Below are 12,623 nucleotides of genomic sequence, written 5' to 3' on the forward strand. Positions count from 1 at the left end.
AAAAACAAAAAGAAAGAAAGAAAGAAATGAGGGCCCAGCCCTGTGGCCAAGTGGCTGAAGTTCCACGCATTCTTCGTAGGTGGCCCTAGTTCACAGATTTGGATACTGGGCCCCAACCTACTTCACTCACCAGCCATACTGTGGAGGTGTGCCACATACAAAAAAGTAGAGGAAGATTGGCACAGATGTTAGTTCAGGACTAATCTTACTCATCAAAAAAATAAATAAATAAAAAGAAAGAAAGAAATCTGGTTTGTTTATTCTATGTATTAAAACCAAAATTATTTAAATACTGACAAGCCATTTTCTAGTGATTACATAACCTCAAATGAGCAAATATTTATCCATTTTCTAGTAAGTGGGATTAATCTATTCAAGGTGTGTTTGTGGACTGGTCCTGAATCTGTAAATTATGTAGAAGCTATAGCTAGCCGTCTCTTCTTCCACAGTTGGTTCTCTTCCTGGGTAAATTCAAGGGTTGTGTAAGACAGAGAACTTGAAAGTTATTTGCAAAGTATCAAGAGACTAATTCTCACGATTTGTCATAAAGTAGCCATTAGGAGCATTTTTCTTCCCAACCTAACCTTCTTCTTGAACTAATCCCACACATATCATATTCCTTCTGCTCTACATCCTTCCATACAAAGGATGTAGGCCACTCCTTACCTGTTGCTTTCATTTTTATCCTTTACCTTTGGTAGAAGCAAAGGTCTCTGAACCACTATTATCCGCCTTTCTCCTCAACTTCTTGCCAGATAGTGCACAATCTATATGGAATTTCATATTTTTTCCTTAGGAAATGCGCAAGAATTCTATAACTTTTGTTTCAAGTTTTACATACTCATCCTTGAACTTTATCTGAATATCTTTCCTGACACCTGTCTAAAATTTTCCACTAAGCACAAACTGAAAAGGCAAGCTTTCTCAACTTGCAGCAAACACCAATAGTTCAATGACAACAAGTGTTTGAAGCAAATAAAATTTCAAATACAACCACCGCTACCACCCGCCATCTTGCAGAATATCAGCTCCATGGGGTTGCCTGCCTCTTCGGTCACTGCCTATCCCAGGAAACTGGAATACCTGCAGCACAATAAACATTTCTTAAATGAGTGAACAAGTCAATAAACGTGCACAACTTTATTTAAAGTTCATGCAAACCTACTCAGGATCATGCCTCAATCCTACCAATCCTTACAGGTGCTGTGTAAATGCAACACCTTTAAGAAGACTTTCTTGAACTTCATTCCATCCCTAGGACATCCTCCATCCTTTGAACACCCATGATGTTTTATCCGCCCATCTCTTGTGATATTTATCAATTTCTGCCTGGAATCGTATTTGTATTTGTACTTACATCTTTGGCTTCCAGTTCATGTTCTTATCCTCTGCTGGCATCTAGCGCAATGCCTGGCCAAACTTCCTGTGGTTGAATAGGTGGTGTGTGTCTGTAGATCATGGGTTATGAAACCAATTCAAACCACAACCTTTGGAAATGCCATAGTTATCCCAACCAAATTAATATGCATAAATAACAGGAAATTAATTCTGATAATTCTCTGTGTAAGCAACCAAACAAACTTTTTGTTCATATGCTCAGCAATAGTTTACTAAGTCATGTAGTCCATGCTAGAGGTTTGGGTGGAGGGAGCCCATGGCAAAAATTACATCAATATCACGTTTCCTCAGACTAAATGCCTTAAGCATTCATTTGCTGATTTATCTTCCACTGTGTACACACTTAAGGCAAATTGTATTATTGTTATTACTCATTAAAGGAAAACACAGGTTTTCTCCCTTGTACATTTCTTCTGGTTGACCCCAAATTTGCTTTGAGTCCATTGCTCTAACACTCACCCCTGGCTTTCCTTAAAACTTCTGGATCACAATTCACCCAGATCATTAGCAATTTTCTTTCCTTCTTGCATGATTTCTGTCTGCCCCTGGGTGGCTTGATTTTAATTAGGAACAAAAGAGTATAATGGAAAAGTTTCAATTGTAAACACATAGAGATTCTGTTGGCAAATATGAGTTTGGCAGAAGAAAAGCCCATGGTCAGCTTAGCTGCAGTTTATTGGCTCAAAAACAAGAACAATTTTGAAGGAAATTAGGATAGTTTTTTAAAGTGACAATTTTCTCCATCAGGTAGATTACACTATTTCCTGTTATTTTAGGATGCTGATATTTCACTTATACATTTTCTCCAGCTCCCATAAAATTTTCCATCTGGAGGGTACTTTTCTAATCCCTTTGTAAGCCTTTGGATTCAGTTTCTCCTTTTCTTTCTTCCCCTCTCTTTCTTTTTTTGTTTTTTGTTGTTTTCTGAAGTGTCAGTCTCTAGCAACCTTCATCAGATACAAGGTAACACGAGTTTACATCTTAGCTAAGGAGCTTATCCACTCACAGGGAGCTGCCCATATAGCCCTGGAGGGCAGAGGGTAGGGGGAGAAACCAGACTCAACTACTAAAGTTACCTTTGCGTGAAAGCTTACCTCATGCCTTGAACATCTTACAACTAAAATCCTTGAAAATTAAGACTCCTAGGGCTTCCAGCCGATAGACATTTTTCCACGAAGGAGATGAAAGAGCAGGTACAGCCGGAGTTTCTTTCAAAAGAGAGGAACAGCAATTGCCTGTGGTCTGTAGGAAAAAAAAAATAATAAAGTAAATGTTCTTTAAAAGCTTTAATAGTACCAAGTGGATCTTTTTCTCCCTCTTCTCTCCCGGTGGAATTGTAAAGTCTTGCTAGGCAAAGAGCAGGCAGAGGAAAAGAAAGAGACAGAACAAAGGCTAAAGCATCATGTGGATAAAGTTACAGACTGATTATAACTCATGTGATGAATTTTTATTACCGATGGAACAAAACGGGAAACATTTCTTTCTTTATGGACATTATTTCCTGTTTCTGGAATACAGTGGGTTGTTTCTTTCATTTGTACAACACAGCAGGTCAATTGGGTTCCCCTTGTTCATCTTTGTTTATTGGCCAGGCAATGGTTTAATTTTTTCCACACTGGGCAAATCCTTGTCCTCCCACCTATTCCTGGTGGTCCTGTTCCAATAATTTTGCCATGACTTCCAGAATTTTCATAGCATCCCAGGAAAGTTTGTTTAGAGAAAAACATGGGAATGATAATAAACATGTTTACCAGAATTTTTAAGTAGGAAAGCTAGGAATGAATATTGAATTCTAAAAGGTGAGGCACGTCCTCTGTTCACCTGAAGGAGAGGACGGACAGGCTGCTGGTTGTATGATCAGTTGGGGATGTGCACCAAGTTCCCACACAGCCATGGACAGGGCTCAGTGGACCAGTGGGTTAGGAAATGTAAGCAATGTTCAAGAACCTTTTTTATGGAGGATTCTGTGGCTTTAAGGACCATAACATTGCCCTCTTCCTTCTCGGTGGTCTGGAGTATAATTCCAGTTGAGGATTCAGCCTGTCTGCTTCATTCTACAGGCAAAGTAAATACAACAGTTTAGATAATTATCTAGGTAATTCGAACCAAAGCAAAACTACTGGGGAAATAAAAACTTCACTGCATTTCCATTCAAAGAGCACCTTGATTGCTCATCTATGCAAATCAAATTCAAAATACTGCCTGACGTAGTAAAGACTTGGTTTGTCCAGTGAATGAAAGAATGAATGAGTGAACGAGCAAACTGAGCAAATCGCAGGCTTCCCTTCAACTCTCCACTTTGCCTAAATCAGTAGCACCTCAGCACCTGGGCTGAAATATTTTATATTAAACATCTTACATCTCTTCCCCAAACATTTTACACGAACATCCAAAAATTGCCAGCTATTTAAAGACTCCTGGCCTACTTTTATGCCATTGCATTCTTGCCACAGTGAAATCATTACTTGAAATTATGGTGCTAGCCAAGGAATCGCCCAGTCTTTGATTGCCAAAACTATCAAAATTGAGTTTTTTCCGGGGACTAAAATTATCTCTTGGAGAAAAATATAATTTACTAAAGGGGGACTATTACTTACAGGGGCTAAAATGGAAAAGCACATTAATCTATTAAAATTCCAAGAATGATTTATTCATTAATTTAAACGAGCATTTATCATTGCTCTGAGTGGTGGTTCTATTTGGAATGTGGTTTTTCTCATCTTCTCTTTCCCCCATTTAGAAGGTAAATATTCTTCAGACTTTGTATTTCAAGAATAATGTATGTACGCAAAATCAGCAAATGCACACAGAACACGGGCTAGTTTCATTTTGTGTGGCCTCTTCCAAGATGGTTAGGCAGATTTGTCCTCCCTAAAGGTTTCAGGAATTTTTATACACACATCGTCCTTATTACTTGAAGTTGTCAGTCTTTTACTTCAAAATGATGTGTAAGTAAGGGGAAAACCTTGTCCTCTCTCTTCATCCAAATTATCAAAGCAAGATGTTTGCAGTTATCAATGCTGAGATGAGATAAATTCGACCACTAAGGAAACGATGAGGGAAAAGTCCAGTAGGAAAGAATAGAAAAGTTCCTATTAGATTGATTTGGCAACTTAACCAAATAATCTGAGAGACTTACCTGGCTAAATCATTTTTAAGTAGATTTTAAGCTTTTTGGTAGTGCTAGAGGTAAAAAAAAAAAAAAATGCCAAGAAGGTGGAGTTTTGTGGGGTTCTTTTTGCAGGCAAGGATTCGCCCTGAACTAACATCTGTTGCCAATCTTCCTCTTTTTTTTTTTCTCCCCAAAGCTCCGGTGCATGGTTGTACATCCTAGTTGCAAGTCCTTCTAGTTCTTTTATGTGAGCCGCTGCCATAGTATGACAACTGACAGATGGGTGATGTGGTTCCTCGACCAGGAAATGAACACGGGCCGCCAAAGCAGTGAAAGCACTGAACTTTAACCACTAGACCATCAGGACTGACTCTGGGGTTTTTCAATTGTGGTAAAATACACATAACAAAATTTATCATCTTAACCATTTTCGAGTGTACAGTTCAGTAGAGTTAAGTATATTCACATTGTTGTGCAACAGATCTCCAGAACTTTTTCATACCCATTAAATAACTCCCCTCCCGCTAGACCCTGGAAGCCACCATTCTACTTTCTGTGTCTGTGAACCTGACTACTCTACATACCTTACATAAGTGGAATCGTACAGTATTTTCCATTGCGACTTGCTTCTTTCACTCAGCATGAATGCATCTCATTATTTTGCTTAGCATAAATGAATCCTCAAGATTCATTCATGTTATAGCATATGTCAGAATCTTCATCCTTTTTAAGGCTGAATCATACTCCATTGTATGGATATATCACATTCTGTTTGTCTGTTCATCCATTGGGAAGCTATTTGTTTTTACTGACAGATTTTTGCAAAGATGTTTACTAATGTGTCATCATCATGTAGACATTTTGTCCTTCCCCTGAAAAACATGACATTTTCATATCAGAAAGGGAAAATAGGAAATGATTGCTTACATTGCATTTCCCACAAAATGATCTTGCCGGACCCAATCAATACACAAATATTTTGACTTTTCAAAATTTAGGTATCTGAATCATTATATTCTATCACCCATTTGATGTAAATACAAAGTGATTAGAACCTTAAAGTGTTGTTTGTAAGCCAAACTCACAGTCCACACTTCTGGAAATTCAGGCTGTAATAGTACAGAGTCAGCTTTTGGATGTTAAATTTTAAGGAAAACATACCTTTTATAAGTATATTAACTCAGCCCTGGTCCACCCTTGCATTGCACAGAGAACACTCTTCTGTGAAGGTACTCATTTTTGGCTGTTAGTATGCCTAAGAAAAGGAAAAATTTCTTTTCCATGTATAATTTGTTAGTCCATTTCCATTCTAAGTGTGATAAGGAGGCTTTTAGGTGGTAAGATCACTACTTTGGATTTAATATTTATAAGGTTGCCAGACAAGACATAGGACACCCTGTTAAACTTGAATTTTAGATAACCAATGCAGAATGTTCTAGTATAAGTACATTCCATGCAACATTTGGGACACACTTATGCTAAAACATTCTTCATTGGTTTTCTGAAATTCAAATTTAACTGGGCATCCTCTATTTTTATTTGCTAAATCTGACAACCCTGGGTGATTTCCACCCTTGTCTGTGGGAACTTGAGCCTCAAGAGGCAAGTAGAAGACACAATCAAATGCAAGTGTTATAACACTAGGGGGCGCTGTAAGAAACTGAGAGTGAGGCTGTTCCGGGAGTTTAATAAGGTCTGTAGTCCTTGGTAAGAAGAGGGCCTGCCCTCCCCGCCACACCGCAGAGAGCAGTGAGGTCCACATGAGGATGGATGTGACATGAGGGTGTTGTAACCATCAGAGCCACACCAGCCAACCCATCAGGGACAGGGCACAGCCAAGCAGGCCAGGTCACTGGTGACGGGGAGGCCCAAGCAGCCACCAGCCAGAGCAACAGAAGCATCAGCTATGGCTACAAAGCAGCTGATCAGACACTGGCCTCAGTAACCACAGTGAAAGAATGTTACTTGCTTCCAAGAAGGACATCCGAACCCCCCATGTATCCTGCCAAAGGCGGGGAGTGGATATTTGGACACTGAAGTTCTAATAGTTCTGGTGATGGGGCTCATTTCAGAACTTCTATTTAATCCCATTACCACAGTGCTTTTGTTGCCCCTCCCCACCCTGCCACACAGACACATTCCCAGAGTGACGTTCTCAACAGCCAAAGATAACCAGACTTCTCAAGAGCGGAAAACATCATTTGCATCCCCCATCAATTTCCCAGAGTAGCTGACCCCATGTACTGCCCTGCTCTTCCCACCTTGCCTTCCAATGAGACACCTCCAGAAACTCAGACACCTCACTGAACCCCCCCAGTCCATCAGGTATAAAGGGAAACACTTCAAATTTAAAGAGATATTAGTGATGCCAAAAATAATAAAACCAGTCAAGGCCAAAAAATACAGTACAGATAAGTCTCAGTAAATACCAGAGTATCAGTCCTGAGCATAGTGTTCTATTTTTGAGGTACTTCCTCTTCTGCATCCTTAAGAGAAATATGGGAATTGTAAGTCACACAGTCGAAAAGCCAATAATTTCTTCATATCCTCCCTCCAGCTTCACACTTCACTCATGTTCTCTATTCAAGAAGCTCGACAGCTTGGAAACCAGAGACTAAAATTCTGAGAAGTCGTCCACCCACTACACTTACCTTCTTTTAGAAAACACAAAATCCATTTGAAATCAGAGTGAAATGTTTCTATCAGCTCTGAACGCTTACCTGCCCTGGTTTCTCTTACCAGAGGAAGAAAATGTGAAAATGAAGAGTCATAGGCTTACACAGTGACATGAGTCACATGCTGGGTGCAAAAATCTAGGCTTTGGATTTATCCAAGAGAGGAGAAAGACCGGCTGGCTATTCTGAAGAAAATTGCTTGCAACACATTACTAAACTTTATTCTTCTTGGGAACAAAGCTAGAAAAAGCAAATTGAATAGGGACTTAAAAAGATGAAGCCTGATTTAACTCTCCACTGAGAGGGCCTAGAATTTACAGTGACAGAACAGAGAGTAATTGCCTGGGAGGTTTTAAGATCACCTCCCTGTGAGATGATTGCTCATATGATATGATTTGAGGTTCTGGAAAACGTCTCTTCGGTTGTTCTGCCTTGTGTGCCCAATGTTGTCAGCATGAATTAATACAGACAACTGTGAAAATGCATAGGGAGGTAGAAAATAAATTCACAAATAAACTATATCATTGGCAATTTGCAACTTTGGTCAAAAAGATCACCAGAGCATAGATCTATTCAAAGCATTCTGCTTCTGGAAAAGTAAACCAAAGTCTATGGCCAACATACTAGTAACAAATGTCTTGTCTTTGTAAAGTGCTTTATAAATTATAAAACTGTTTTATATACATTTTGTCCTTTGATTCTCAGAATATGTGTGTGAGGTGGACATTATTGTTCCTGTTTTGTGTTGGAAGAAACCAAAGATCTCAGCTACCTCTCCAGGATCGTTTCTCTTACCACTGTCCCCAATGTCCCCAGGCTCCCACCTGCTTTCCTCATACTTCACGTTCCCAGCAAACTGAAATTCTCTGAATTAAAGGGTCATGCTAGCAGTCCTCTTCTCTCTGGACTAATAAGATGCAGTTCCTTCTTTGCAAAACATTCTTTCCCTAAATATTCATTTCACCTTTGAAGTCTCAATTTAAAGCATGCAAAAGCTTTATCTGATCCTTTAGGGCCGATGTATCTCCTTCTCTGTGCTTCCATGGGCTCCTGCATTTGCCTAAAATAGCACGGGTGGCTCTTGATTATAATGACTTATTTAATGGTCTGTCTTCTCCATTCGGCTTTAAATTCCATGAAGGCAGAAATCACACTCAGTGCCAAAAACAGTGCCTGATATAGGTACCTAAAAAATATTGGTTGAAAAAACGAGGGAAGTGACGTCCCCAGGATCACAGAGAGGTGAATGTCAGACCTGGAACTAGAATCGAGTCTCTGATTCCAGTAAAGGGCCAGTTGTTCCTGTGTTTGGACTAGTTTATGTGCTTTCAAGATGGAAGAGAGTAGTAACCAGGTCAGAGGATGTTCTGAATAACTAGGAGTGCAAAATGAACTCTCAGTAAATATTATGCAACAAGATGTTAAAATTCACTAGACAAATTTTGGATACGTCATCGAACTGTTCAGGAGATACTAAAGTCATACTATTGACCTTGTCCTAGTGGAAACTGTAGCTCCAACATGAAAAATACATTATGTAGTTTAAATATTAGCCCTAATGTGCTTTAAAAAGTGTCAAACTGGAACTCTACCATAATCTTCTCCCTCAATTAAGCAAGTTTTGTGTTAAATGCAAAGATGACATGGCCTGATCACACACAATGTTCTATGCAAGCTGAACGGCTGAACATAGGAACTCATCCTCGAACAAGATGAAAAGTATTTCTGACGTGGTCTCATCATTAAGGACTCAACCAGATGAGTCAACATTCTCCATCACCATCAAAGTCATCCTTAACTTGTTTATCTGTCTACATTTGTTACGTTGTCTTTTTTAACATTTATGTCTTTCTCCTTTGCTTTCCCTTTGTGTTCACCTAAATTAGCATTGAAACCCTCTTTCTCAACCAAATGTTCCTGACTGATTTCTTTTTTCCACCTTGGAACAGAAGAGAATGACTTACATCTGAATTCTATCGCTCTCACTTTTTTGGCCAGTCCGGTTAAGTAATTGGCTTCACTGCTTTCCTCCACTGAAATGACGGGTTATTGCACTTGATTACTCAAAGTTTACAGTTATCTCAGTTTGAACAGATGAGTTAACATTCATTTTGCAATTTAGAAGCTAGAGCATCACTTATGGTCACAAAATATAGAGGCTTGAACATCAACTCAGCTCAACCTGAAACAATCTTGAGTCTTTCCTTCAAATTCAAAACAGAAACTTCTATAAAGATAGTTTCCCTACTTTTATAGAGACTCTTAAGCTCTAGCTCTTCATATTTCCTTGGAAGGGAGTGAAATTCCATTTCACTCCCAAGAAGGGAAAAATGAGAGAAATGTTTTTGTCCTTTCTATCTTTCATTCACTCCCTAAGAGCGAAAGAGTGAATTATCAGATTGGCAAGAATGGACGAGAGAACGGAAGATGCCTCACCTAGAGCCTTCCAGCACTTGCAGGCATTCTCTCCATCTCTGCTCCTCCACGTGGTGAGCAAACTTGTCAGTATATGCCCCTGCCAGGCACAGCCTGCGGTGTTCTAGCTGCGCTGTCTGTGGCTTGGTAAATTGGGTCAATTTATGGGGAAGAAATTAGAAATCCTGATTACAGCCTCTCCTTTAAGCCACGTTTTCCAATCTGCTATTTCCAATCTCAAAGCCGATATTCATTTACCTTATCCCACTGTCCATCTGGCTTAGAGTCTAGAGGAAGACAAGAGTATGATTAATCATCTCAGAAAGTGTCTAATTTTATGTTTCCTCTCAGAACCCTGGGCTAATTACGTCGCTTACATCTCACTGCCACCAGAAAAAAATGCAGGTGTTTACAGTCTTACATACCATAGAATGAATCCTGCTGCTTACTAGGTTTGTGACCTTGGGCTAAACAAATTAACTTATTTTTGCCTCAATTCTCTCACTTCAAAACAGGACCCAAAAGAGCTACCACATTCTGTTTTTATGAGAATGTAATGAGTTAATTATATACAGCTTCTAGCACAGTGCCTGGCATAGATAGGTCTTGGTTGGAATCCTAGCGCTGTCATTTACAAACATTAGGATGTTTCCCCAACGTATCCATAAAGATAAAGCTAAGCAGAGACTAGAGGATGTTATCTGCATAAAACATGTCACTTTCATCTGAGGAGAGACTGCATTATCTAAAATAAACACCTTAGGTGGTTCAGATTCAGCATATATGGTTCAGCTGTCCCTGTCTTTCCTCCTGGGGGTCTTTCTCCATAATACTCCTGAGGAAAGTATGTATAAAAAGCTTCTTTATACTGTAAAGCTAAAGAAATAGCACCTGGTCACCCATTCCAGTGGTAAACCAAACAGAGATCTACCATCTTCCCCTCAAGCCTGCAGCAGAGTCTCTTGAAAACCTCACCAGGAAAGTCTCTGAGATTTTCAGCTCTCATGAGCAAATCCAAGTGGGTTAGATGGCGGAGATAAAGACCTCACATTGGCTAAGTGGGGCCATTGTGTTTGAACAAACACCTTTGAAAGGGAGGGATATTCTTTGAATGTTTTCCCCTCTTAGAAACTAAAACCAGGGGTATTTAGGATTTCTTGATCCTGCCCTCTTGTGTAATTTTCTTTTCACTCTGAACTCCATTTTGCCCTAGTTGTCATCACTTCATATTCTATGGACTGTATAAGCTCTCCTTTGTTCCTACTATTTTAAGCTTCCTCCTTATCACGGGACTGATATTTGTTCCTTCCTTGCTCAATGGTCTTAGCATTAGGTCTGAAATCCCTAGACAAGCTGGAGCCACGCTGTTGAATCCCAGAAGAGCTAAAGGGGTCCTTTTTCTTTCCTGGGGTGTTTGCAGTTTCTTCTCTGATGTTCAAATGGCAAAAACGAAGGAATTATTTCATCGAATTGGGGCTCTAAGGGCATTTTTACCCTGACAAAATGCTACGTCTTACTAAAGGAGGCTGGCTGGGGGTTGCCCTGGAGCTTTCTATAATGAGAAAAATTGGTTTCAAATGGGAGCTGTGGGGTGCGTGTGTGTGCATGTGTGTGTTTGCGTGTTTTGATTTTTCTGATGCTACATGTCAACGGAAAGTAATTAACAATTTTAGTATTAATTTGAACCCAGGGCCAGTCTTATCCACATGTGGACTGGGTAGCTGTCTAAGGCACTTCAGTGTCCGTACATGCTTGTTAATGCCTGAAGTTACCTCTGTTGAGGAGAGAGCCTTTCAATCAACAATTGTGGACAAGGACTAACATGAAAATGAAACTAAGTAAAGCAACACCTTGGCTAAGACAGTGGTTCTCCACTTGGTCTATTTCCACCTCAGCACACCTGAAGGACGTGACATACCAGTACTACAGTGGTTCTCAGTGACCGTCATTCTCATCAGGCTGAAGCTAGGGAAGCAGAAGGCTTTAAGAATCACTGGCAACAATTCTTTTTTGAAGAATAAGATTTGATAGCGAGATAGACACTGGGAGAAAGGAGCTACAGAATGAAGAGTTCAAGATCACTGAAGGTAAATTTGGAGGACTTCTTAATCCTGCCCAAGGTTGGCTCTGTCATAGCCAAAAGCAAAAACTCTTCTGTGCAGCACTACAGAACTGCTGGTACAGAGTTGCTACACCACGGAGACTCTCAGCTAGTACTTGATGGCTCAAATCACCCGGCGCTTTATATCTACTCTTAAGAGAGTCTGATGAAGCCCAAAGTATGCAGCCACCCCTGCCTTCTCAGATGCATAACAAGTCCAGCTCTCTGCAGAGCAGGTAGAGACCCCATGGAAGCACCAGGCAGAATGTAGGATGGATAGATATGAAGGTACAAAGATAGGAAGCCAGTCACCATTCCTTAAGGTGTATTGTGCGTCCCATACTAAAGAAGGGATCTTATACGTGCTTAGTCCTTATACCTTCTCCATGAGGTGTTAGTATACTGTTTTTAAGAAGAGGAAGTAGAGTGTTTAAATAACTTGATCATTCCAAAAGGCTTCAGTCTCTCTACAACATCATGTTCTTCTCTTCCTTCATATCCTGAAAAAATGTTCAAGATCCACAGGTAAATTTTCCAGCTACTGGATAGATGGACAATCCTAGCCCAATTGCCTGAGTTGGTGCTTTTTCAATGAGTGACATATTTGGAAGCATTTCTGGAGCTTCAAGCTTTGTGTTTCCACTCTAACATTATAATCAGGTATATTAAGTATGACTCAGGGTGAACTAATAAAAGTGCTCACAAATCAAACCACACGGTTTGTTCATTCCTACAGACTTATGGAAGGAAGACTGGACCACCATTCTAGGTGTGAATTATGGTCCGAAGCTTGAAGCTAGACAAGACCCCACTCTGCCTGACAACCTCCCAGACGAAAAGCTGGATTCCTGGTTTGGTCTTGGGCAGTGACTCTTAAAATGTGATTTTCAGAGCAGCATCAGCAGCCCCTGGGAACTTGTTA

At 40.0% G+C, this 12,623-nt stretch overlaps 1 long non-coding RNA gene across 1 annotated transcript; it reads right to left on the reverse strand.

Annotated features, from left to right (window-relative positions):
* Positions 1-239: 239 nt before the first annotated feature.
* LOC139080581 (uncharacterized) lies at positions 240-2,823 on the reverse strand. The gene is made up of 4 exons (XR_011535188.1): positions 2,695-2,823; positions 2,493-2,606; positions 1,358-1,448; positions 240-1,083 (listed from the first exon to the last, which is right to left on the reverse strand). It is a non-coding gene; the product is annotated as an uncharacterized lncRNA (long non-coding RNA).
* Positions 2,824-12,623: the final 9,800 nt, after the last annotated feature.

The sequence above is a fragment of the Equus przewalskii genome, chromosome 31 (genome assembly GCF_037783145.1).
Source record: "Equus przewalskii isolate Varuska chromosome 31, EquPr2, whole genome shotgun sequence".
NCBI classification, from domain to species: domain Eukaryota; kingdom Metazoa; phylum Chordata; class Mammalia; order Perissodactyla; family Equidae; genus Equus; species Equus przewalskii.